At 40.3% G+C, this 28,000-nt stretch overlaps 1 protein-coding gene across 12 annotated transcripts in view; it reads left to right on the plus strand.

Annotated features, from left to right (window-relative positions):
- mpp7a (MAGUK p55 scaffold protein 7a) overlaps positions 1-28,000 on the plus strand; it is a 459,090-nt gene that overhangs the window by 26,871 nt on the left and 404,219 nt on the right. For 4 of the 12 annotated variants that reach the window (XM_059972008.1, XM_059972018.1, XM_059972016.1 and 1 more), the window contains exon 1: positions 9,053-9,363. The exons of 3 other annotated variants lie outside the window; for them this stretch is intronic. The gene's annotated coding sequence lies outside the window, so the exon portion shown is untranslated. Of the gene's footprint in view, positions 1-9,051; positions 9,364-9,555; positions 9,609-28,000 lie in introns of those variants that run through there. 5 more of the 12 variants (XM_059972015.1, XM_059972014.1, XM_059972019.1 and 2 more) reach the window with 3 other exon arrangements.

Raw genomic sequence — 28,000 nt, forward strand, 5'->3', positions numbered from 1 at the left:
AGGAACTTGGGAATGTAAATTTGGAACATTCTGAATACCCATTCTGATATGACTATCCATGGCCTCCTCTACTGTCAAGATGAAACCACGCTCAGGTTGGAGTAACAATACCTTATATTCCGTATAGGTAGCCTCAAACCTGATGGAATGAACATTGATTTCTCTAACTTAAGTTAATGCCCCCCTCCCCTTTTTACCCCATCCCTTATTTATTTATATTATTTTTTCCCTTTTTTTCTTTTTTCTCTCTGTCTCTCTCACAATCACTCTTTGCCTGCTCCCTATCTCCCTCTGGTGCTCCCCTTCCCCCTTTCTTCCTCTCTAGGCCTCCCGTCCCAAGATCCTCTCCCTTCTCCAGCTGTGTATCCCTTTTGCCAATCAACTTTCCAGCTCTTAGCTTCATCCCTCTCCCTCCTGTCTTCTCCTATCATTTCGGATCTCATCCTTCTACTCCCACTTTCCAATCTCTTACTATCTCTTCTTTCATTTAGTTCTGACGAAGGGTCTTGGCCCAAAATGTTGACTCTACTTCTTCCTATAGATGCTGCCTGGCCTGCTGCATTCCACCAGCATTTTGTGTGTGTTGCTTGAATTTCCAGCATCTGCAGATTTCCTTGTGTTGGCCTATAATTTCCTTTCTTCTGCCTCTCTTCCTTCTTGAAGAGTTGTTGACATTTGCAATTTTCTGGAATCTAGTGATTCTTTAAAGATCATTATTAATGCCTCCAGAATCTCTTCAGCCACCTCTTTCAGAACTCTGGGGTGTATACCTTGTAGTCCAGAAGACATATCTACATTCAGACCTTTCAGTTTCTCAAGAACCTTCTCTTTATAGTAACTTCAGACACTTCATGTTCCCTGAAACCTGGAGCTTCCACCATACTGCTAGTGTTTTCCACAGTGAAGACTAATGCAAAACGCTATTTTGTTGTCTTCCATTACTACCCTTCCAGCACCTTTTTCCAGCAGTCCGATATCCACTTTTACCTCTTTTTTACACTTTATGTATCTAAAGAAATGTCTGATATTCCCTTTAATATTATTGGCTAGCTTACTTTGGTATTCCATCTTTACTTTAATGACTTTTTTTAGTTGCCTTCTGTTGGTTTTTAAAAGCTTCCCAATTCACTAACTTCCAACTAATTTTTGCTCTATTATGTGCCCTCTCTTTGGCTTTTATGTTGGCTTTGACTTCTCTTGTTAGCAACAGTTGTGTCATCCTTCCTTTAGAATCCTTCCTCTTTGGTATGTATATATCTTGTCCCTTCCAAAAATTCCAGCCATTGCTGCTCTGAGACAATCCTTGCCGGTGTTGTTTCCCAATCAATTCCTCTCTCATGCCTCTGTATTTCCCTTTACTCCACTGTAATACTGATACATCTGACTTTAGCTTCTCCTTCTCAAGTTTCAGGGTGAATTGATCACATTACGATCACATGCCCCAGTGGTTCTTTTACCCAAAGCGCTCTAATGAATTCTGGTTTATTGCACAATACCCAATCCAGGATAACTGATCCACTTGAAGAATGAATTGGGAGAAATTGTTATGGGAAACAGGGAAATGGCAACAGAATTTAATGCGTACTTTAGATCTGTCTTCACCAGGGAGGACACAAGCAATCTCCCAGATGTATGGATGGGCCAGGGTCATAAGATATCAGAGGAATTGAGACAGATTGACAATAGGAAAGAAACTGTGATGAGTAGACTGATAGGACTGAAGGCTAATAAATCCCCGGGTCCAGATGGTCTGCATCCAAGGGTTCTAAAAGAGGTGGCTCAGGAAATTGCGGATGCATTGGTAATCATTTTCCAATGTTCCTTAGATTCAGGATCAGTTCCTGATGATTGGAGAGTGGCTAATGTTATCCCACTTTTCAAGAAGGGAGGGAAGGAGAAAACGGAGAACTATCGCCCTGTTAGCCTAACGTCAGTCGTGGGGAAGATGCTTGAGTCCATTATTAAGGACAAAATAGTGGCATATCTTGATGGCACTAATAGGATTAGGCCGAGCCAGCATGGATTTACCAAGGGCAAATCATGCTTGACTAATCTGTTGGAGTTTTTTTGAGGGTGTAACAAGGATGTTAGAGGAGGGTAAGCCAGTGGATGTTGTGTACCTAGATTTTCAGAAGGCATTCGATAAGGTGCCACATAGGAGATTGGTGAGTAAAATCAGAGATCATGGCATTGGGGGCAGGGTTTCAACATGGATAGAAAACTGGTTGGCAGACAGAAAGCAAAGGGTAGCAGTGAATGGGTGTTTCTTGGACTGGCTGGAGGTGACTAGTGGGGTACCACAGGGCTCTGTATTGGGACCACAGCTCTTTACAATGTATGTCAACGATTTAGATGAGGGCATTGAAAACTATATCAGCAAGTTTGCTGACAATACTAAACTGGGTGGCAGTGTGACATGCGAAGAGGACGTTAGGAGAATACAGGGAGACTTGGATAGGCTGGGTGAGTGGGCAGATACTTGGCAGATGTCATTCAATGTGAATAAATGTGAAGTTATCCACTTTGGAAGCAGGAACAAGAGGGCAGAGTATTGTCTGAACGGTGTAGAGTTAGGTAAGGGAGAAATGCAAAGAGACCTAGGAGTCCTAGTTCATCAGTCAATGAAGGTGAGTGAGCAAGTGCAACAGGCAGTGAAGAGGGCAAATGGAATGTTGGCCTTTATTACAAGGGGAATTGAGTACAAGAGCAAGGATGTCCTTTTGCATTTGTACAGGGCCCTGGTGAGACCACACCTGGAATATTGTGTACAGTTTTGGTCTCCAGGTTTAAGGAAGGACATTCTGGCAATTGAGGAAGTGCAGCGTAGATTCACTAGGTTGATTCCTGGGATGGCAGGGCTGTCTTACGCAGAGAGATTGGAGAGATTGGGCTTGTACACACTGGAATTGAGGAGATTGAGAGGGGATCTGATTGAAACATTTAAGATAATTAAAGGAATTGATAGGATTGTGGCAGGAAATATGTTCCAGATGTTGGGAGAGTCCAGTACCAGAGGGCATGGATTGAGAATAAGAGGTCAGTTATTTAAAACAGAGTTGAGGAAATACTTCTTCTCCCAGAGAGTTGTGGAGGTGTGGAATGCACTGCCTCGCAAGACGGTGGAGGCCAATTCTCTGGATGCTTTCAAGAAGGAGCTAGATAGATATCTGATGGATAGGAGAATCAAGGGATATGGGGACAAGGCAGGGACTGGGTATTGATAGTGAATGATCAGCCATGATCTCAGAATGGCAGTGCAGACTCGAGGGGCCGAATGGTCTACTTCTGCACCTATTGTCTATTGTCTTTTGGGCTCAACCATGAGCTGCTCTAAAAAGCCATCTCGTAGGCACTCTAGAAATTCCCCCTCCCGGAATCAAGCACCAACCTGATTTTTCCAATCTACCTGCATATTGATGACTCCCATGAATTGTAACATTGGTCTTTTGGAATGCACTTTCTATCTCCCATTATAATTTGTTGGCAACGTCCTTACTACTGTTTGGGCGTCTGCATACAACTCCCATTAAGATCTTTTTATCCATGCAGTCTTACCTCTATCCATAATGATTCCACACCTTCTGACTCTATGTCACCTCTTTCTAATGATTTGATTTCATTTTTATCCAACAGACCCATACCACCCTCTCTGCCTTCATACCTGTCCTTTTGATACAATGTATATTCTTGAACATTAAGCTCCCAGCTATAATCTTTCAGTCTTGATTCCATGATGCCTATAACATCTGCAAGTTTATCCACCTTATTCCTTATACTGTGCACATTCAGATACAACACCTTCAGTCCTGTACTCACCCTTTCGTATTTTATCACACCATGCTCAACCTTTTGATTACTAACTTTGAGGTCTTCGCAACATCTGCCTCCAGAACCTCTCCACAAATTGTTCTGGCACTCTGGTTCCCATCCTTCTGCAACTCGTTTAAACCCCATCATGCAGCATTAACAAACCTTCCCACTCGGATATTAGTCTTCCTCCAGTTCAGCTGCAAACCATCCCTTCTATATAGGTCCCACCTTCTCTGAAAGAGTCCAATGATTCAAAAATCTTATGTCCTCCCTCCTGAACCAACTCCTTAGCCACGTATTTAACTGTATAATCTTCCTAGTTCTGGCTTCACTAGCATGTGACATGAATATCAACACTGGAGGTCCTGACCTTTAACTTACCATGGCACCCATGTCATTGGTACCTACGTGGACCACGACTTCTGGCTAATCACCCTCCCACTTAAGAATGCTGAGGATTCAATCCAAAATATCTCAGACTCTGCCACCCAGAAGGCAACACACCATCTGGGAAACTCGTTCTCACCCACAGATCCTGCTGTCAGTTCCCTTAATGAACAGATCCCCCGTCACCACAGTGTGCCTCATCTTCCCACACCCAATCTCAGTCACAGAGGCAGACTCTGTGCCAGAGACCCCACCACTGTGACTTTCCTCTGTTGGGTCACCTCCCAACAGTATCCAAAGTGATATAGCTGTTAAAGGGGATGGCCACAGAGATACCCTGCACTGGCTCCTTAATACTTTTCCCCTTCCTAACTGTCACCCTTTATGTGTCCTGTACCTTGGGTGTCACTACCTCTCTATATGTTCTATCACCCCTTCAGCCTCCTGAATGATCCGGAGTTTATCCAGTTCCAAATCCAACTCTTTAATGTGGTTTGTTAGAAGCTGCAACTGGATAAACTTCTCACAGCAGTACTTGTCAGGGACACTGGAGGTCTCCCTGCCTTCCCACATTCCTCTAGAGGAGCATTGTACTATCCTGCCTGTCATCTCTACCTAGCTGAGCAAATATAAAGGAGGGGAAAAAATTGAACTTTTCTTTCTTTTGCTTTCTCCGAGTGAAGCATTTCTTTGCAGAAGCCTCAAAGAGATAAAGCCTTAAGATTTAAAGTCTGATTTTGTCCATTCAGATGACAGCCCCGCCTTCTTTTAATTTGCTCTTTCATCCCAAACACCCATTGGCTTCTGGTGAAGGCTCTGTTACACTGCCACGAACCACTCCTGCGGGCGGTGGACCTGAATAAAATGCCCTCCTCTCCAAACTTCCAGAGCTCCAAGGTGCAAAAGGACCTGGGAATCCTCGTGATGGAGCTAGCTGAGCTTTCAACTTTCATCTGCTTTTTCAAACCTGTGAAGTGGCCATCCATACCATATAATAATGGAACCAGTTAGAATGCTGACAATGGTACATCTGTAGAAATCTGAGAGTGTCTGGTGACATACCAATTCTCCTCAAACTGGGAATGAAATATAGCTACTGTTGTGCCTTTTCTGTAATTGCATCAATATGCTGGGCTCAGGAAAGATGTTCAGAGACATTGACATCCAGGAACATCTACTCACTCTTTCCACTACTGATTCCTTGATGAGGACTGGTGTGTGTTCTCCACAATCAATTCCTTGGTCCTAATGACATGCTGTGACACCACTCAACCAAGTGATCTACCTCAGTCCTGTTCAGCTCCTCATCACCATCAGAAATTCTGCCAACAATAGTGGTGTCATTGGTAAATTTACAAAAGGCATTTGAGCTGTGCCTAGCCACTAATCCTTGGGTGCAGAGAGAGTAGAGCAGTGGGATAAGCACGCATCCTTAAACTCCAGAATTAAGTGGGATCTCCCAGTGGCCACCCATGTTAATTCCACTTCCCATTTCCAATTTCAATATGTCAATCCATGGCCTCCTTTACTATTGCGATGAGGCCACACTCAGGGTGGAGGAACAACACCTTATATTCCATTTGGACAGCCTCCAACCTGATGGCATGAACAATGATCTCTCGAACTTCTGATAATGGCCCCCCTCCTCTCCTTCACCATTCCCCACTCTCACCTTATCTCCTTACCTGCCATCGCCTCCTTCTAGTAGTCCTCTTCCCTTTTATTTCTTCCATGGCCTTCTGTTCTCTCCTAGGGGACTCCACTTCTCCAGCCCTGTATCTCTTTTAACAATCGACTTCCCAGGTCTTTACTTATCCCTCCCCCTCCCAGTTTCACCAATCACCTTGTGTTTCTCTCTCCTCTCCCCTACCTTTTGTATCTAATCCTCATTTTGTATCTAATCCTCATTCTCCAGTCCTGCTGAAGGGTCTTGGCCTGAAATGTCGACTGTACTTTTTTTCCATAGATGCTGCCTGGCTTGCTGGGTTCCTCCAGTACTTTCGTGTGTTGCTTGGATTTCCAGCATCTGCAGATTTTCTCTCGCTTGAGGTGTGTCAGTTTTGATTGTCAGCAAGGAAGAGATGCTATTTCCGATCAGCACTGACTGGTCTCTTGTTGGCGAAGTTGGGGATCCTGTTGCAGAGTCAGGTAAAGAGGCCCAGGTTTTGAAGTTCGTTGATTAAAAGTGAGGGCATGATTAAGTTGGACGCTGAGCTGTAGTCAATAAACAGCAGCCGGACGTGGGTATCACTATTGTTCAGGGTTGCTTTGAGAGTGAATGAGATTGCATCCGCTGTAGACGTACAGGCGATAGGAAAATTGCAGCAGATCCAGGTCTTGCTTAGGCAGGACTTGATTCCAACCGCTTAAAGCACTTCATCACAGTAGATGTGCGTGCCACTGGGCAAAAGTCACTGAGGCAGCTCACCTTGCTCTTTTTGCGCACTGGTATGAATGTCAGCCTTTTGAAACAGGTGGGAACCTCCGACTGCAACATTTCACAGAACCAATGGTTATTCAGGCACACGTCAGGCTTGTTGAGTTTAGGGGCAAATATATAGTTGGAATTGCTCAGACTGGATCTCATAAAATACTTGCTTACTTGTTGATAGCCATTGTTCACATAAATCATCAGCAGAGTGTGGAGATGGTCCCATATGTTTAGTACAAGCCATTAACAAGAGAGCTGAGTCAGCACGTACAGCATATGGCACGTGATTATGTAAGAGCATTTCATAACATTAGAATGTATTTCTGGAGGTCTATCTGTCTACCGACTGGGGATCTTGAAAGAGGTGTGGACGTGTGTATTTACAACAGCATTGCTCTCTGTCCTCTACAGTTGATTGGTTTGGAGTGGAGAAAGTAAAGGGGAGATTTCACAAATATATTAAAAATATTAAGTTCTCTGAGAGAATTAGAATATTTAATCCCCTGTGGCCGAGGTATCAGTAACCCAAGGATGTGGATTTAAACTATTCAACAAAAGAATCAGAAGGAAAACAAGGAGATATATTGTCTTATTGAGTTGTAACAATATGAAATACGGTGCTTTTACGTGCGGATCCAGATCCAAATGCAACGTTAACTTCCAAGAGAGAATCAGATAGATACTCGAAGAGGTTAAAATGTGAAATATGTAGATGGTGGGAGGGGGTGGATCTGAGAATAATTAGTTAACTTGCACAGTGCTGGTACCAGTATAATGGTCTAATTAACCTCATTTGATGTTATCATGAGATGACACCCACCCACTAATATAAAGAACACCCCCCCAGTGTCAGAAGGTGCAATATTGTTCACTGTTGACATTTGTGAATGATTGGTGCACTCTATTGCCAACATCACATCTATTTTATATCAACCGCAATCCTGAAATTGTATTGAAAATGCAGAGGTGGCTTAGCAAAGATCACTTCATCTCCCAAGAGATAGTCATCCATGGGAAGAAAATTCATTGTCAGCTATATGTTGCAGCAAAACTATAATTTTTAATCCAGAAAAATGTAGCGAGGATCAATCAATCAAGAACAATAAATTCTATATTTTATATTTTCATTTAACATTTTAAGAGAAAACTGAGCTCTCGGAACAATTCAATCGATCCCATTTCACCACTTACTTCCCCTATAATCTCTTCTATAGCATGCTGATCACAGCACTTTGATTCTCCAGCCACTGTTCTGCACTTGGGCCAATTTATATCAGCCAATTAACCTGCTGACCAGCATGCCGTTGATCACTCAGAAGAAATCAGAGCACATGGCAAAATCAATGTATTCCAAGGAGTATATGAAAAAAAAAGCTCCAAACAGACAGCCAGAGGTCTGTATTGAAAGCGATTACTAGAGCCGGGAAGCATCTGCACAACTTACTCTGTCACTTCTAGAAGGAGCCATAGAGATTCAAGCAGGACCTTTCATCAAGATGCTTCATCTGGACTAAGTACTGCTATCCCGCTGTTTCTCCCGCACCTTTTATTCAAGGTGATGATGTTGGTGGAGGTGAGAGAGCGATCAAATGGTCAGAATTGAGGAATACAGATACCTTAATCGGTTATAAGGATGGAAAATAACAAATTGGAGGAGACCGGGAAAGATTTGATAACATGGGTGTGTGTTTTAGTTAACCGGGAGCCGATTTAAGTTGGCAAGCACAGCCCGACATCAAACTGACGCCGAGTAGAATGCAGAGGTAATTGGGGAATTAGTTGGAACAGACAGTCGGAATTGACAATTACATCGGATGTCGTTCCAGCAGTGGAAGAGATGAAACAAAAGATAGTTGAATTTGTACAATGTGTTAGCACAAAAATGCTTATGAATGCATATTCTAGAGTCAAGTACGATAATGCGAACACCGTGCTTTAGTTTCATCCAGTTGCTAGCTTGAAGAATGAATTAAAGGTTTGGGAACGGAGTTCCGAATAGAAGTTAAAGATCAACGGGGTTAGAATTAGTTTGTTGCTTAGGATACCCCAAAACCCTTATTTGGCTTGTCTTAATTTAACAATAATTTGGGGGAAAACGCTGATTAGTGCTCTGAAATAAGGGTGTCACCCTGGAAACGAAGAACTTAAAAACGTTGCGAAATCTATACCTAAATCCTAATGGCCTCGAATCTGAAGCATATATCGCGAAAGTTGTTGCTCCGCTTTTGCTACCTGCGTTCCGGGAAGGGCAGTGTTTGGTCCGAACGGACAGATCAGCCTCCTCTCCACCTGCCAAGGTGAATGACCAATCCGCGGCTTTACGTTATTGGTTGCCCGGCGACGCACGAGCCGGTCGGCGCGTGACGTCATCGCCCCGTGCGCCGGGCGGAGACGCAGTGCGCAGCCGCAGCAGCGAGCGAATCGGAGCGAGTGGAGGGGGACGGTTCGGTTCGCCTCGCTTCGTCGCGTTGCTTTCATTCCCGGGGGAGGGCGGAACGCGGCACGACGAGTCAGCCGACAAGCCTTTACACCTGGAGCGGTGTAAACCAGTGCGGCAACCCTAACGCAGGCTCCTGTGCGCACACGCTACTGAAGGAGGGGCAGCCGTTGTTGTTTTATACTCTCGTCCCTTCCCTCTCTTTTAATTTGTAAGATTTCGAGGCGAAATGAATGCACCACCAAGCTTTTCTCTTTGGATGTAACCTTCTCTAAGCCGCCTTAGACTCGGTTCAGAGGTAATTAACCTTTTAAAAAAATCTGACCGAAGCTTACGCTTTTATTTTGCGATGCGCCTTCATTTCTAAGGGGCCAATAACCTGCGATACTCTGGAATAATCTTTGATTGAGACGCTCCTTGTAAAGTTAATTCTCGATCTTCGCAAATCGGATGTTTTTGTTGATTTAGACATTTTTGTCTGTCCGAGTAGGGAAAAGGCCAGGAAAATTCTGAAACGATTTCGCACCATTTTAAGGGGTGGAGGTAATGCAGGGACCTTTCTCAAATGTCTTGAACATTGCAAACGTAGAGCGACGTGCAACAGCAGAATTTACAAGTAAAGGTTTAATTGTATATGTTCTGGTTAAGTATTGATATGTATAATCGTACATCATGTCTTAACGTTTATATGGATGTTCGATCACAAATTGCTAAGATACAAAAATGTAAGTTGAGTAAATCATTGATACATTAAGCCCTGGATTCCCTCCGAACATTGAATTCGTTGCTTTCTCCAACTGTTGTCTCAGGCCAATTCGGACTGTTTCTAAACCATTTGTGATTTAACTTCAGTTTCACTTGACTCGATCTATACCAAAACATATTGATTGCTAAATTCCAAATTCCATTTTACTCAGCACTGCTCGGCTGTTACTTTAAGTAGTTTTCTGAGTTTAAGAACTTGAGTATCCAAGTTCTATCTAGCCATCGTAATTGAGCTCTTAGTTTGACATTGTTTCATTTTGAAATCCAAAGCCTCATTCATATTGGGTGCATGGTAGTGTGGTGGTTAGCGCAATGCTGTACAGTACCAGTGATCATAAGACATAGGAGCAGAATTCAGCCCATTCCTTCATGGTTGATCATAAATCTCACTCAACCCCATACATTCTCTTCCCACCTATGTTTGTATGTCTTATCCCCCCTTGTTCAATCTCTTCCCACCTATGTTCGTACAGTGATGCCCATACACCTACCTTCTTACCATTTCCTTTGATGCTCTGAGCGAACAGGAAACAATCAATTTCTGCCTTAAGTATACCTACGGAATTGGCCTGCCCTGCAGTCTGTAATCTGGGTTCAATTCCCGCCACTGCCTGTAAGGTGTTTGTAAGTTCTCCCCTTGACTGCGTGGGTTTCCAGTTGGTGGGTTGTTGTGGCCAGAAGTGCCCCTTCCACAAGGTATCTCGATAAATAATAAATATTCAAATCTGATTACGATCCTTCCATTCCCTTTGTATCTCCCAACAGTCCTTCAACTTCTTGGACCCTTGCATTCTTTAGTTGGTGTAGTTGCTGTTTTTGCAATATTGTGCCTTCAGCCATCTAAATAGGAGATCTGGAATTATCTTCCTGAATTTGCTTTTCCACTTCCTTTAAAGCTGCTTTGGGTTAACTGTGAATTAGCAATTCTAATCCTTTGGCTCCTTGAATATATCCCTGATGACAACTGTGCAATTTTCTTGGACTGCTATCAATATTAAAAGCACTGTGTGTATGCACGTTGTTATATTAAATCACTTTCATTAATGCTCTTGGTGAATGTTTTGTGTTGGTGCATTTTCAATTTGTATGCTCAGCAATTTTTATAATTTCTGATGGCTGCCTGTAACATAAATTGTACAATGAAGTTCATTTGCAAATCCATCAGGTGAGGCTATACATGTGAAAAAGAACTTTGAAAATAACATTTACTTTTTTTAAAAAAAGTGTAACTTCAGTTTGTTTTTATAGATTAAGCAGCACTTCCGTTTATCTCTGTATCCTTGTTGAAGAACTAAGTCAGAATTTTGAGACCAGTCTCTTGAGATCACCCTTCTGTGTTTCTCTGGAAGTGTAACGGGGTGTTTCCTCCATTGATGTAGCATTAGAAATATGAATATTTATTGAAACATTTGTTCAGAGTCAGATTTATTATCACTGACTTTGTGGAATTTGTTCTGCAGCAGTACAATACAAAGACACAAAACTAATAAATTACAAAAACAGTGTTGCTTTGACCTGTTTGTAATATCGTCAGTTGCAAATGGACTCCAATATTTGGAGTGAGGTGCATTTGTAAAGTGATCTTGAATTCCAGTTGTGTGATCTGTTTGGCTGAAGTTTCAACAGATTAATCCCTTTTTGTATAGTTAAATTTTATATACTGTTTAAATTTGAGTGAAATACAATCATTTGTTATTTCAACAACATTTCTGAAATCCAAAGGAAGTATTTGAGAAACTGTTTTGATTTGTATATACTCCATTAGTTCAGATACAAAGCATTGTTTCAAGTTAAATGTTCTGAGATAACTGTGTGAATGGGGTGGGTTAGGGTGTTGTCATTGGCAAGGGAGCACTGTTAATGCCAAGCGGCATGAGCCTTGCCAGGAATATTTGTAATTGAAATTTATTGTTGTGGAAGTGATCTTGCAATGATTTGGTTATTTGTGAAAGAAAATTGATGTAAACAAATCACTGGCATGATCACTTCAGACAGCAATTCTTCTTTAATGCTCCTTTGACATTGAAGATTAATTGCTTGTTAGCCCTGTACCTTAATGTATGCAACAAAATCTAGGATCTCCATGCAACATCTTTATATTTCAAAAGTACACTGTGTTTCCAATAAAACATGAGAGAAGAAACAGTTCATACTTTTAAGCTCATGGTCAATGCATTCAGTAGTGTCATTGTACCATTGGCACTTGTATGGCTCCCGGAGTGATTGACCGTTTCATTTTTTTGAGGAACTTCCTCATCCAACTCAAACCCTCTGTCATATACTGGAAGAAGCCTAAACTGTGGTCCTTCCCCACAGACCCTTTGCATTAGTTTCACCAAGCTGCCATGCATTCCACAGCATGTACCTCCTGCAGCCTGTGCCAGTTGGCAGCATTTCCTTTGGATATCTTGCTGTGCTGGTTTTGGGCAGGCTAAAGGCTCTTGCTGAGTTGACAACCTTCCAGCAACATTTGATACACATATTGGTGTAAGACCACAACAGTGGAATGTAATTAGGCTATTTGTCCCATTGAGTCTTCTGTGCCATTCAATTATGGCTGGTATATTTTTCTTCTTCAACCCATTTGTCCTGTTAAGACCAAGGTTGGGCCATTGAAGGTAGAAACGGGTGAATTTATTATGGGGAACAAGGAAATGGCAGACGAGTTGAACAGGTACTTTGTGTCTTCCCTAGTGACAGATCCAATCTCCCAGATGTAATAGTGGCTAGAGGACCTAGGGTAACGGAGGAACTGAAGGAAATTCACATTAGGCAGAAAATGGTGTTGGGTAGACTGACGGGACTGAAGGCTGATAAATCCCCAGGGCATGAGGGTCTGCATCCTGGGGTACTAAAGGAGGTGGCTCTAGAAATCGTGGATACATTGGTAATTATTTTCCAATGTTCTATAAATTCAGGATCAGTTCCTGAGGGTAACCAATGTTATCCCACTTTTTAAGAAATGAGGGAGAGAGAAAACAGAATTATAGACCAGTTAGTCTGACATAAGTGGTGGGGAAGATGCTGGAGTCAATTATAAAAGATGAAATAATGGCACATTTGGATAGCAGTAACAGGATCAGTCTGAGTCAGCATGGATTTACAAAGGGGAAATCATGCTTGGCTAATCTTCTGGAATTTTTTGAGGATATAACTATGAAAATGGACAAGGGAGAGCCAGTGGATATAGTGTACCTGGACTTTCAGAAAGCCTTTGATAAGGTCCCACATAGGAGATTAGTGGGCAGAATTAGAGCAGATGGTATTGGGGGTAGGGTACTGACATGGATAGAAAATTGATTGGCGGACAGGAAACAAAGAGTAGGGATTAACGGGTCCTTTTCAGAATGGCAGGCAGTGACTACTGGGGTACCGCAAGTACCCCAGTACTTGGTGCTGGGACTGCAGCTATTTAGAATATACATTAATGATTTAGATGAAGGGATTAAAAGTAACATTAGCAAATTTGCAGATGACACAAAACTGGGTGGCAGTGTGAAGTATGAGGAGGATGTGAGGAGAATGCAGGGTGACTTGGACAGGTTGGGTGAGTGGGCAGATGCATGGCAGATACAGTTTAATGTGGATAAATGCGAGGTTATCCACATTGGTGGCAAGAACAGGAAGGCAGATTACTATCTGAATGGTGTCAAGTTAGGAAAAGGGGAAGTACAACAAGATCTAGGTGTCCTTGTTCATCAGTCACTGAAAGTAAGCATGTAGGTACAGCAGGCAGTGAAGAAAGCTAATGGCATGTTGGCCTTCATAACAAGAGGAGTTGAGTATAGGAGCAAAGAGGTCCTTCTGCAGCTGTACAGGGCCCTGGTGAGACCACACCTGGAGTGTTGTGTTCAGTTTTGGTCTCCAAATTTGAGGAAGGACATTCTTGCTATTGAGGGAGTGCAACGTAGGTTCACGAATTTGATTTCCAGAATGGTGGGACTGTCATATGTTGAAAGATTGGAGTGACTGGACGTGTATGCACTGGAATTTAGAAGGATGAGAGGGGATCTGATTGAAGCATACCAGATTATTAAGGGATTGGACATGCTAGAGGCAGGAAACAGATTCCTGATGTTGGGGGAGTCCAGAACCAGAGGCCACAGTTTAAGAATGAGGGGTAGGCCATTTAGAATGGAGCTGAGGAAAAACTTTTTCACCCAGAGAGTTGTGGATCTATGGAATGCTCTGCCTGAGAAGGCAGTGAAGGCCAATTGTCTGGATGCTTTCAAGAAAGAGATAGAGCGCTTAAAGATCGCGGAGTCAAGGAATATGGGGAAAAGGCAGGAACGGGGTACTGATTGGATGATAAGTCATGATCGCAGTGAATGGAGGTGCTGGCTCAAAGGGCCGAATGGCCTACTCTTGCACCTATTGTCTCTACATATAGAGGGTATAAATTTGACAAAATCAGCTTTATTGCAGTAGCAGCACAGTATATTACAAGGGCAAACACAAATTAACTTAAATGTAAATTAAGTTGCACTTTATTACACGTGTACTCCTGCACCTATTGTCTATCGTCTGACTTCTCCCCATAACCTTCAATGTTCTTATCAAGAACCAATCAACCTCCTTTAAAATATACTCAATTACTTGCTTTCCACAGCTGCCTGTGGCAATGAATTCCACAGATTCACCACACTCAAGATTCCTTCTCATCTATTCTAAAGTGATGTTCTTCTACTGTGAGGCTCTGCCTTCTCGTCTGAGGCTCCCACTATTGAAAACATCCTCACCATGTTCACTCTATGCATGTCTTTCAATATGTGTTAGGTTTAAGAGAGATTCCCTCTCTCTTCCCAACACTGAGTTTAGGTCCAGAGCCATCAGCGGGTGCTCATATGTTAACCCTTTCATTCCTGGGATCATTCTTGTCAACCTCCTCTGGACTGTCTCCAGTGGCAGCATAACCTTAGATATTGGGCTCAGAATTGCTCACAATACAGCCAGTATGGCCTGACCAATGCCTAATAAAGCCACACGTTACACTTTTGCTCTTTCTTCTCTTTAAAAGAATGTTGCATTGCATTTGTCTTCCATACTACCAACTCAACCTGCAAGTTAACTTTTAAGTATTCCTGCACTAGGACTCCCAACTCCCTTTCCACCTCTGGTTTTTAAATTTTCTGTTCTTTTATTCCTTCTACCAATGTATATGAACATATATTTCCCTTTGTGATGCAGCTGCTTTGTCCATTCTCCTAATCTGTCCAAGTCCTTCTATGATTTCACTGCTTCTTCCACACTAACTGCCCCTTCACCTATTTTTGTATTGTTCACAAACTTGGCCATGCAGCCATCAAATCTGTCATTCAGATTAATAACAGAACGTGAGTAGAAGTGGACTCCACACCAACCCCTGCAGAATCCATGAGTCATTGGCAGCCAACCAATAAAGGGTCCCTGTATTCCCATTTTTTTTGTTTGTTTCCTGCCAGTCAGCTAATCTATCCATGCTAGTATCTTTTTTGTATACACTGAGCTCCTCCCTTGTTCAGCAGTCTCATGTCTGTCACCTGGTAAAGTCCTTTTGGAAATCGAAGTAAACAGCATCCTTTGATTCCTTTGTCCATCAAAGAATTCCAAAGAATTTGTCAGGCAAGATTTTCCCTTAAGGCCACCATGCTGACTTCACTCCTTGCCTGCTCTCCATCTCCTGCTGGTGCTCCCGTCCCCCTTTCTTTCTCCCTAGGCCTCCCATCCCATGATCCTTTTCCTTCTGCAGCTCTGTATCCCTTTTGCCAATCAACTTTCCAGCTCTTAGCTTCTTCCCTCCCCCTCCTGTCTTCTCCTATCATTTCAGATCTCCCCCTCCCACTTTCAAATCTTACTATCTCTTCTTTCAGTTAGTCCTGATGAAGGGTCTCAGCCCAAAATGTCAACTGTACTTCTTTCTATAGATGCTGCCTGGTCTGATGTGTTCCACCAACATTTTGTGTGTGATGCTGACTTCAGCCCATTTTATCATGTGCTTTCCAAGTACCTGTAAACTTCATTTAAAGCTTCCCAACCACTAAAGTCAGACTGACTGGCCTATAATTTTGTTCCTTCTGCCTCCCTCCCTCCTTAAAGAATGGAGTGACATTTGCAATTTTGCAGTCTTCTGGAACTATCCTAGAATCTAATGATTGTTGAAGGATTGTGACTAATGTCTTCACAATCTCTTCAGTTAGCCTTTACAGAACCCTAGGGTGCAGTCAATCCAGTCCAGGTGATGTATCTACCTTCAGACCTTTTAGCTTCCCAAGCATATTCTCCTTAGTAATAGCAACTGCGCTTCTATCCCCTAACACTTGAATTTCTTGCATGCTGCTGGTGACTTCCACAGAGCGGACTGATGCAAAGTACTTGTGAAGTTTGACTGCTATTTCTTTGTCCCCATTACTAATTCTCCAGGATCATTTTACAACAGTCTGATATCCACTCTCACCTCTCTTTTATTCTTTATAAATCTGAAATAAACTTTTGATACTCTCTTTTGTCCCACCAGAGTAAGAAATCCTTCACAGCAATTAATCTTTAGACCTGAATGGGACAATTTAAAATATGCTGTGCTGTGGATGTCTATATAGTAGTTGCATATATATGCATTCTATATTGAGTTGGGGTTTATAGCTAAGCAGGGAGATGTGTATTTAGTATTTCAATAATTGAATAATCTTGTATACATGTTGGTTGATTTAGCATTTTTTTGTTGCTTACGTAATTCATTGCCGGTTATATGTAAAAGGATGTGAATGGCATTTGCCATTACGGCACCATGTCATAAGTGCACACCTTGCTAAAGCAAAACTAAAAGTAGAGATGCAACATCTTGCCCCTGTGTATTTTTCTTTCAATTAGTTTTAAGTTTTAGAGCTACAAAACACTGCTACTGTGACCATGTTTCACATGTTAAATAACAACAGTCTGGTCTGTCAGCTTGACCTCAAGTCACAGTTGTGCAAATAATTTAGCCCATAGGCTTGGTTGAGTTTGATGCAGGCCAATTTAACACAACCCCATTGTCTTAATGCTGAGTGATACCTTTTAGTCCATTGGCCAGCCTGTTTATTTGCAAGGGAGAGATTTTATCTTATTGCAATTTTCAATTCACATTAAGAATTGAATACTGATTCTTATTTGAGTTAATATCTGCTGTATCTACATAATACTCGTACAAGAGAGGGGGCAGAAAATGCTGAGATAAAAGACCCAGAAGTGGTCTTATTAGCAGTGAATGAATGGCATGCTCCTATTTTTACTATCTGTTCTGCTATGTTAGCTTCACTTTGCTACACATTTCATATCCCTGAATATTTAAAAGTCTATGAATCTCTATTTTAAAGTTCCAAAACAATTGCAGCACTTTGGCTGGTGAGTAGGTAATTACAAAGGTTCATTATCCATTGTGTTCCCATTTTAAGGGAGCTGTAGTCTTGCACTTTGAAGTCCCCCGAAATCCCTTTGTACATCGATGCTTAAGAGTCTTGCCATTTACTGTATGCACCACCCTACACTTGTCTGAGGTAGTTCCTTTTACCTTGCGTGCTAGGTGCTTTGAATGCACTGCCAGTTGAGGTAGTGAAAACAGGCATAATAGCAAGCATTTAGAAGAGTTTAGGGAGATACATGAAAGGCAGGGAATGCCACAGGCTTTGTGGGCTGAAGGATCTGTTTCTGTGCTGTACTAATCTATGGTGCTTTTGTGAAGAAGTTTCTTCTTAAACTTTGCCACGCATGGCTACCTATTTTGAGACAGTAACCATCGGTTCTATATATAAATGTCAGCTGTATAAAATAATTCAGATTTTTTGGCAAGATGTGCTAGCCCTGGAAAAGATCGGGTGGAGGTTCACAAGTGATTACAGGAATAAAAGCTTAACCTATGAGGAGAGGTTGATGCCTGTCAGCCTGTACTTGAAAGATGAGGAAATGTCTCATTGAAACCTGCCATATTCCGAATGGACTGGACATAGACGCTTCCGTTAGTAGGGACATCTAGAATCTGAGGGCACAGTCTCATAATAAAAGGACATGGCTTTAAAACTGAGATGAGAAATTTCTTTTGTGTTGTGAAACTGGAACTTGTTGTCATAGAGGGCTGTGGAGGCCAAGTCCTTGTGTGTTTGTAAGACAGAGGTTGACACATCCTTGATTGTTAAAGGGGGGAGGGTTGTTGGGAGAATGGGGTTCAGAATAATCAACCACGATTGGATAACACAATTGGTAGACTGAATAGCCTAGTTCTGTTCCTCTTTGTTATGGCCTTATGGATTCTGAAGCACATTTAATAATTTAAAATGTTTCATAAACAAATTGCTAGAGATCATTCTAGACTTGAGTACAGATTGTTGAAACTCCATGGTAAACTCACCAACTGAGGTGGAAATTTCCTTTGCTTTGGTCACAGCTTTATCTGTTAGGGAGAACAGACCTTTGCACAATATTCCAGATGGTGTTTTACTATGACTCCTCAGCATTACACATATGTGAGTTGCTTTGATTCACCTTTTGTTTGAAGGTCAACATTGTTGTCTTGTAGTTGGGTTGGTTGCCAAATGTGTGCGACAGATTTTTGCAATAATAGTGTTGGCCTTCTGTCATCCACTTCAATACACTTACCCAGTTTATAACTCAGCTACAAAGTCAGCTGAATTGATTGTCATATGCACAAATACATGTAAGCGCTGATACACGAAGTTTGTAAGCAGCATCACAGACACATAGCATCATATAAGCAGCATTTTCGTCTGGCCTTTGCACTGCAACTTGAGCTCTACAAAGCAGCTTTAGGATCATGTATGTTATTGTTGTCCAGTACTCCTTGTTAACCACTGATCACGGTTCTCTGCTGCCATATTTTTTGTGCTGGAGAAGTTGAAATTCCACTAAGTTAATCATTGTGAAAATTGAATGTATTTTTCACTTCAAGCCAGCAAAGTCAGTAATCCAACATGATATTTGACCCCAAGTTGGGTTTCTAATCACATTTAATGTTTCCATCTATACTTTAGAACAGATTCATTTCTTCCCACCAGCCTTTCATTATTCTTGGACTCAAAGCAGTCTTGGGTAATTCAGCGAAAATAAAACTAGTCTTTTTCAAATTTCACACTTACTGAGGTACAGGCTTGAAAAGTTGGTGTTATTTCTTAAGTGGACTGCAACAGCATATGTATATCAGAATCTGTCCTTTTTTTAAAAAAAGTCGTCTTTGGTGCTGTTCTATACGTTATGGTATTTCCATTTGTTCTGGATAAGTAGTTGAATGGAAAAAGATATTCGTACTAACTAGTCAGAATGGAGTCATTGTGACGTGCATCAATTTAGAATGATTCTTAAGATGTTGCTTAGTGATTTGCAAGCAGAGTGTTTCGTGTCAGGTTAATGACTTGGTTTCTCAGCAAGAAGATCAATCTAATCCTTCCTCCCACATAACCCTCCATTTTTCTATCATCCATGTGCCTACCTAAGAGTCTCTTCGATGCCCCTCATCAACCTTCCTCTACCACCACATTTAGCAGTGCACTCCACACACCCAAAATTATTTTTTTTTTGTTATCAATCACCTTAAAATTATGCCGCTTCGTTTAAGCTAAATCTGGCCGAGGGATAAAGTCTGTGGCTGTCCACTGGATCTATGCCTCTTACTATCTTGAATCCCTCATTTAAGTCACCATGAAATTACATTTGTCTTTTTCAATATTTTTATTAATTTCACATGGAAGAATACAGAGTACATGAGGATATATTATGAATCAAAAAAGATACAGTACCAAATTCATTATATTGAAATTGCACTTGCTATTGCAGTACCCTATATTCATAATCAAATACATATATTAATTAAATTGTAATTTGAAATTGTAATAATTTTATTAGGAAAAAAAAGAATCTAAACCCACTACCAAGTAATTACATTTGAAATGCACATGGATAGGAAAGGTTTAGGTTGGGAACCCCTGTTTTAGAGGGATCTGTTTCCATGCTATTTGACTGAGCATCAAACCTTAACATTTGATCTCTCATCCTTTTACATTTCTGATATTGTCAGTTTTTTAGTGCTGCTTTAATTTAGAGAATGTGATTGGCATACTTACTGTTATCTGCCATTACAAAAGATGGAAATATACCAATTGCAGCAGGCTTTCTTTTGAGAAGTATTTTATCAGGCAGGGCTTTTGAGACAGAGCTTAATTTCATAATGTAGTTCATGTAGTTAGTTGAATTGTTTGGCACGGAGCAGCCATGGCAGATTGAAGATGATGGATTTCAGTTCTCATTTCTTAACACAGAAAACAAAGCGCAAGTTACAGAAATGTTTTAAATGCAATAATTTATATTTCATAAGTTTGAAGCAACTTAGTTACTAATGTTTATGAATGAAACATTGTTTCATTGAGTTCCCGGTGTAATTACATCCTGGACAGTACACATGATTGTTTGTTGTCAGCATGGCTGTTCATTCAGGAACACTAAAGAAGTGCAGGAGTTGAGAATCCTCCTGCCACAAAATGAAAATGGGTTTAAAATTGTTTGTAAATGGAAACTGATGTGGTAATGTTAAGTAGGATAATATGTTGTGAAAATGTTGACTTCAATGTTCTTTGTTTATAAACCTGAGGCATTTTTGTGAATAAACTACAGTGCATTCTGGTTAATGGGGACAACTCTAATCAAAAACTACACAGAGGAAAGAACAAATGCTAATTGCGAAAATAGCCAGGATTCTCTTCCCTTGTTTGGGACGCTATGCCACTCAACTGGGGCAGAAGACTGTTGCTGAACTGTTTCTGAATAGCAGCAATCGCATGCACTTGCTTGGCTATTAGATACTACACTGTGCTTGGAGTCAACAGTCTTCAAATAGTGTCATTTGAAGTGTTTGTGTTTTTTTTAAAAAAAGCATTTTTTATGGTTGGCAAGAAATAAGCAATCAGATAATTCTGAAGTGTTTTGCTCACTGCAATTTCAAGCATTCAAGCATGGAGATGCTGGAAATGGCCCGGAGTGAAAATGAAATTATTTCACTACTTCGAGTTAGGAACTAAGAATCTGAATGTATTGACAATCATCTTGAATGTTACAATGAAAATGAAGATTTGGAGGATGCAGTGGTTGACAGCACAGTATGAAGGGGTTCATTATTTGCACTAGGTGCCTGCGCTGATGTTGTTCAATTATAGTTTGAACATGACATGGATGAATTCCTCTGTTGATAATAATTGGGAACTAGTTAGCTTTATAATGCTGAGTAGTATTGGTAGTGTTCTAATTTGTTCTGTGTTTTATTTAAATACATAATTTATTACTCAGTTAAATAGTAATTTGCCTTTTTTTGTACCCTGAACTATTTCCATGAAACTTCATTTCATTGGAGCAGCCACTTGGAGTTAAGATGTGTTGTTTGTTATATGTCTTAATTAACTGGAATCGATTGTATTTTGAAATTTTAAAGTGTCGATTCCTATGCAGTGGTCCCACTGTTATCCATGTCACACAATGTAACCATGCAAATATCAAACTTAAAGCAACACAGTATTTTGTCAGTTTGTCATAGCATAGTAAATTCTTAGGAAGATTTCCATTACGAATTTAGAGTAGATAAACTTCAAAAAAAAAATCTCAATAACCAGTGAACTTGTCTAATGTTTTGTAAACCAGCGTGACATCTGCACTTTCTCAGTTCCTTGGAATTCATTGCCACTGCAGTGTTAGCCAATTATTTTGTGTGATGCTTTCATTTAAAAGAAAGCCACTCATTTTCTGGTCTGCTTTATCACCCAAAGATTGAGCAGTAAGTTTCTGTTAGTCAACATATTATTAAGCTTTCGCCTGTTGTCAGTGACTTGTATCAAGTAATATGGCAGGCGATATAATATAATGCTTTCAGCATCTTAATTTGTTTCTGCCTCTTGACAGTTCCTAGTTCCATTTCCAGCTCTTTTACTGCAAGTTGAAATAATTACTGACCATGGAAATGAGGTGGGGCTAATCATAATATCTAGGTTAAAACTCCAGCTTTCATGAAGCAAGTTAAGGCCAAGTACTGCATGATAGGAAAAAGATATTTAGTTGCAGAGGAAGGCATTGTGTGCTGTTCATTTATTGGCAGGGTTCTGTTCATTTGATATGAGTTTAGAAGCCAGAGGGTTGCTTATCTTCCAACTGTCTTGGCGGGGAATGAGGTGAAGAAAATAAAACTGAGCAGCCAGTTTGCAATATTGACCTTCTTTGAGTAACAAGGTCAAATTAAATGGACTTGTGCAGTTATGCAGAAACCACCTGATGTTATTTGGAAACCCTGTATTTTGTTGCAACATAAGGCATAGGTAAAGTAAACTGACTACTTTGGCATAGAGTGGTTGACTGAATTTAAAGATGTCCGTAGCAATTCTGTTTTTACCACATTTGGGTTTCAACTCTGATAACCAACGATGCATTTTTCAATTGAACTTTGTAGAGAATGCACCCACCATGCCTATACTGTACTTGATTTTGTACTTTAATATTGTGGTTCTAATTCCAGCCTTGATCCATAAGCCATATTCATGCTAGTTCATATGGAGTGTTCTTTATAGAGCTGAAGTTAGTAAGATCTGTATGTTTCATTATAATGGATTTTACTATCATAATGTGTCCTTTGTGTTGCAATTTAATATTTTTCTAAGTATTTGTATAAGGGGTAACGTCAGAAGGTTATGTTGAGATATTTGACCTATGATATAAATGTTAGAGAAGGCTTGAAGGGTTTATTGGCTTATTCCTGGTTTTGTTTCTTAAATAAATATTCGATCCTTGATTAATGTTGAATGAAAAGACGGTAATCATTTATTTGTAATGTTTGGTTCACTGATATTATGTATTTTGAACAATAATTCTGATGTTGTATCTTCCAAATCTTCTCTTAACTCACTAATCACCTTTTGAAGCCTCAAGGTTAACTGCTGCAATCATTTTATCTTTTCTCAATTCATTTTTCAAATCTTGTTTTTGGTAGTGAAGCTGTCCTTGGACCAATTAGAAATTACCTCATTTATTTAACTAACATTGGATATGCTCTATTTCTCAGGTTTTTTGAATCCTAATTGGATTATTGATGTGTACAATATCATCTTTATATCCATTGATAGAACCTAATATTTTCCCCCATCTTGTCAACTGAAACATTCAGTATCCAGTATCAGTGGTATCTCATTCAAGAAGGGAAAAGTGAATTTATTCACTAAATTAAGCAATTTATTCATTCAATTACCTTAATGTTAAGATGAGTTCTTTTGTTTACTTGTTTGCACAAATGAAGTTCCTTTGGAATAGGACAAATTTCAAGTGTTGCAACTGTGGGATGTTGGCTTCATTTTATTTACTCAGTTGTTTACAAATCCCAGTCCATTTGAATGTGTACTTTTTTAAATAAAAAAGTGTTTAAAAACAATGCAGTCAAAGTTTACATTTTGGTAGAGGAGCAGGTTGCAAACGTAATCCAATTTAACCCTCTAATCTAGCCAATAGCTGGCTGGTGGTGTAGTGGCCTCAGCAGCGCACTTTGGAGCAAAGGCTCCTGAGTTCAAATCCAGCTGGCTCCCTTGCTCAGGTTGAGTGTTGAGCTAGCAACTTGGCCTCATAAAGATAAGAAAGCTTGCTTTAAAAAAAAGCCATCATGACATTGCCCCAATGACTCCACTCAGAGTTAGGGGTTAACTACTTCTTATGGAAGTTACCAAACAGGGATGACTTTTCTTTTCCCCCAGCACTTGATCTTTCCTCTGATTGGTTTTCCACCCTCCCCCCCCCCCCACCTTCTTTATGGGGCCCCTGCCTCCTCCTTCAGTCCTGACGAAGGATCTCGGCCCCAAATGTTGACTACTCATTTCAACGGAAGCTGCCCGACCTGCTGAGTTCATCCAGCTTGTTTGTATGTAATGACTTTTGTTGGTAAAATCTTGACGGCAATGAGGAATACAGGAATGAGATAGATCAGTTGGGTGAGTGGTGTCACAACAACTTCACACTTTGTCAGCTAGACTAAAGAATTTATTGTGATCTTTGGGAAGGGGAGTTCAGGAGAATGCATCAGTCCTTATTGAGAGGTAAGCGATGGAAAAGATAAGCAGCTTCAAGTTTCTAGGTGTCAAGCTCACAGAGGATCTATTGTGGGCCCAGTACGTGGATGCAGTCACCAAGAAGGCAAGCCAGTGGTTCTATTTTGTTATTTGCTAAGTCAACAAAAGCTCTTACAAACTTCCGTAGATTAGTGTTGGAGGAGATCCTGGCATGGTGGCTCGAATACATTGGAATGAATGAGGGTACAGATAGCTGTAGACTGCCAGCTCCATCATGAGTCCATCCCTCCCCACCATCTTCAAGAGGTGATTCCTCAACAAGACAGCATCTATCATTAAGAGCCTTCACAATCCAGGGCATGTTCTCTTGTTTTGGTTCCAAGTTGTCGCAAGCGACTACTGAATGGCGTTCTGGAATTCAGAATTTCATCTTTGCTCTTTTCCTCTTTTGAATGGAGGCATTATATTTGCTACACTTATCTTCTGAGACCATCTGTAATTTAATTATGTATTTATTTTCTTGAATGATCATGGTTCTAGCTTTTTTTAAAATTAAAGAAGCTAATCTCTCTGCATCTAGCCTAAAATTACTTAAGGTGATGACAGTTCTGATAAAACTCTTCTGCACTCTGTAAAGGATATTCAGATCCTTCCTGGATGTGGCAACCACAAATAGATGAGCTATTTCAGTTGTGGTTCTGCCAGATATTAATGAAAGCTCAACAAAAATTAACACCTTTATGGTAAGTTATTGTGAATGTTATACTTCTATTTGGGAAATGTTTAATCATGTGTGTTTTGCTAACAAGGTTGAATCCACAGGTCCAAATTTCTAATTTCCATGGCTTCATTACAATTTCATCAAATTGGAATCATGATTGCATATAGTACTTTAAGTGTGGCCTTCTTTAAACAAATGTAGTTTGCATTTTTTTTATTTGCAGGAGTGGTTGGATGTTCTGTAGTTCAAAGCTTTTAAGCAAAGATTTTTGGCCAAACCTCTAAGCACGTGGCACTTCTGATTTTGAACACACACACAAGGCTTTTAAGGTGTGTTCATGACTCTCTGAAGTGTTTATTTTTACATGTATTTTAATGATCTTACTGTCCGCCTATAAAATGCACCTCCTGAGAGCTTGTACATTTTTTAATAGTGAATGAATGACTTGTTGAAGTAGTGAGTTTAGGAAAACACAAGGTCAAATGAATTACTCACAACAGAAAGATTTGATTACTGCGTTGTTGCCTGTTTGAAATGATTGTGATTGCTCACTGATGTGATTTCTCAGTTGTGGTTGAGTGAAGTATAGTGGATTCTGGTTAATTGTCTCATCAGTTAATTAGGGCAACTGCTTATTGGGGACAACTCTTAAAGACCAAAAATTGACTGTAAAAATAGCTGGGATTCCCTTAGTTTATTTGAGACACGATTCCTCTTAATTGGGACAGGATACTATTGCTGAATAGCTTGACAAGCATAGGTTCTGTTCACTTGTGTGGCCATTAGACTACATGGTGCTTAGGGCAAGCAGTTTTTTTAAATAGTGTCAGTTGCCTATGTTTTCAAAAAATCAGTAATTTTTATCGCTGATAGTTGGCGAGAAATAAACAAGAATTCAGGCTTGGAGGAGCCAGAAATGGCTGAGAGTGAAAATATAACTATTTCACTAGTGCAAGTTGGGAACTATAAAGAATTTGAAAGTATTGGCAATCATCTTGAATGTTAAAATGAAAATGAAGATTTGGAAGGCGTAATTGTTAAAAGCGTTGTATGAAGGCAGTCAATTACCTGCACTAGTTGATTTTGTTCATTTACAGTCAATCAAAAGAACATGGCAACACACACGAGAGGAATTCCTCCATCAATAATTATTAAGAGACCATACATAGTATTGATGGTCTAATTTGTTCTGTATTTCATTCAGATATGCAGTTTGTTACTCAATTTATGGTAGTTTTTTAAATATCTTTATTTCCATGAAATTTCAGCTATTTAGGGCAGCTGCTTATTTGGGCCAAAATATACTGATCCCAGTATGTTCTATAACTGGAATCCAATGTATTTCAGTGGGGGCACCTGGAGGTCTAACTGTATGGCTTTCAGTGAGCAGCTTCTATGAATTAAAAGTATTGTCAACCTCTTCTTCCTAAGCATGAGGCTGTGGAATGATGGATTTGTTACTTTAAGACCACAAGAAATAAGAGCAGAATTAGGCCATTTAGCCCATTGAGTCTGTTCCACCAAACCTGCTCACAATACTCCAAGTGAGGCCTCATAAAGTCTCAACGTTACATCCTTGCTTTTATATTATAGTCCTTTTGAATTGAATGTTGACATTGCAATTACCTTCCTCACCATAGACACAATCTGTAAATTAACCTTCAGAGAATCCTGCACAAGTATCCCCAAGTCCCTTTGCACCTCTGTTTTTTGTATTTTCTCTCCATTTAGAAAATAGTCACCCCTTTCATTTCTTCTACCATAGGGCATGACCATACACTTTTTGACACTATTCCACCTCCCATTTCTTAGCCCATTTTCCTAATCTATCTAGGTTCTGCTGTAGCGCCTCTACTTCCTCAAAACTACCTGCCCCTCCATCGATCTTCATATCGTCTGCAAACTTTGCAACAAAGCTATCAATTCCATCATCCAAATCATTGACATAATGTGAAAAGAATTGGTCCCAACACAGACCCCTGTGGCACATCTCAAGTCTCCGTCAGCCAACTAAAAAAGGCTCCCTTTATTTCCACTCTTCCAATCAGCCACTGCTTTATCCATGCTAGAATCTTTCCTGTAATACTGTAAGCAGCCTTATGTATGGCACCATGTCAACGGCCTTCTGAAAATCCAAGTACATAATATCAACCAGTTCTCCTTTGTCTATCTTGCTTGTTACTATTACAAAGAATTCCAACAGATTTGTCAGGCAAAATTTCCCCCTATGGAAACCATCCTGACTATTGCTTAGTTTATCATGCGCCTCCAAGTACCCTGAGATAATTGATTCCAGTATCTTTCCAACTGCTGAGGTCAGACTAACTGGCCTATAGTTTCTTAATTTCTGTCTCTCTCCCTTCTTAAAGAGTGGAGTGACATTTGCAATTTTCCAGCCTTCTGGAACCATTCCAGAATCTTGTGATTCTTGAGAGATTATTACTAATTTTGGCTGTGTATTATATTTCTTCTTTGAAGGTGGTGGGGGTGGGGTAACGGTGGAGAAAGTCTTGGTTGTATTTCATTAATTTCTATTCCTTTCTTCCTGTCCCTTTGTAATGGTAGGGGTGGGGGCCGGGGCGAGGATGTATCTGGAAGTGTATTAACATAGCTAACTGCAGTGTACTTGATAATGAAAGACTGCAATATATGTTTATTTTAATTGTAATTGCCTGTTCTGTTGTACATTTCTATAATGTGTAATTAACCTGTTAATTTGCTGAGATGGTAAATTCCAGCATGGTGCATGTTTAATTATATACCCTTTGCTCAAGTAACTCATGTTTATTTACTGCTGTTTATTTTGATTATGGTTTTCACTGTCATATTTTGTCCAGCTCTGAAATGTTCTCCTTAAATGTTCAGTGATTTTCCCCCCCCCCCCCCCTTTTCATTCTGCTCTTCAGTGGAGATAATGGCTCTTCAGCAGTTTGGTTGCTTCATGTTAAGTGTTTGTGCTTTTCTGCATATGTGTAAATGTTTGTTTGGGTTGGGGAAGAGGAAGGAAGAGTTTTCACTGTAATAATTTCCTCCCATTCTTAAAGTTAAATGCTAAAATATACTGAACTGCAGACGTTAATACCATCAGTTGATCTGTTAGTTTGTGTATTACATTCTCCATATACTAAGCGTAGGGAAAATGGTATTAATAATGAGAAGAAACATTAATTGAATATTTGCATCAAAGATCCATTGAGGAGCAGCTGTATAAATTGGGACTATTTTTTATCCCTGGAGCATAGGATCTATGGGGGTGACCTTATGGAAAAATCATAAGGGATATTGATAATTTGGATGGCCACAGTGTAGAGTAGAGGAGTCTAAAATCGCTCTTGTGTATACCATAACTGGTTGCAAACCTGCAGTAGAATATGCTGATTATTGTTTCTCTGCTGTATTCC

Source organism: Hypanus sabinus, chromosome 6, assembly GCF_030144855.1.
Source record: "Hypanus sabinus isolate sHypSab1 chromosome 6, sHypSab1.hap1, whole genome shotgun sequence".
In the NCBI taxonomy this organism is placed as follows: domain Eukaryota; kingdom Metazoa; phylum Chordata; class Chondrichthyes; order Myliobatiformes; family Dasyatidae; genus Hypanus; species Hypanus sabinus.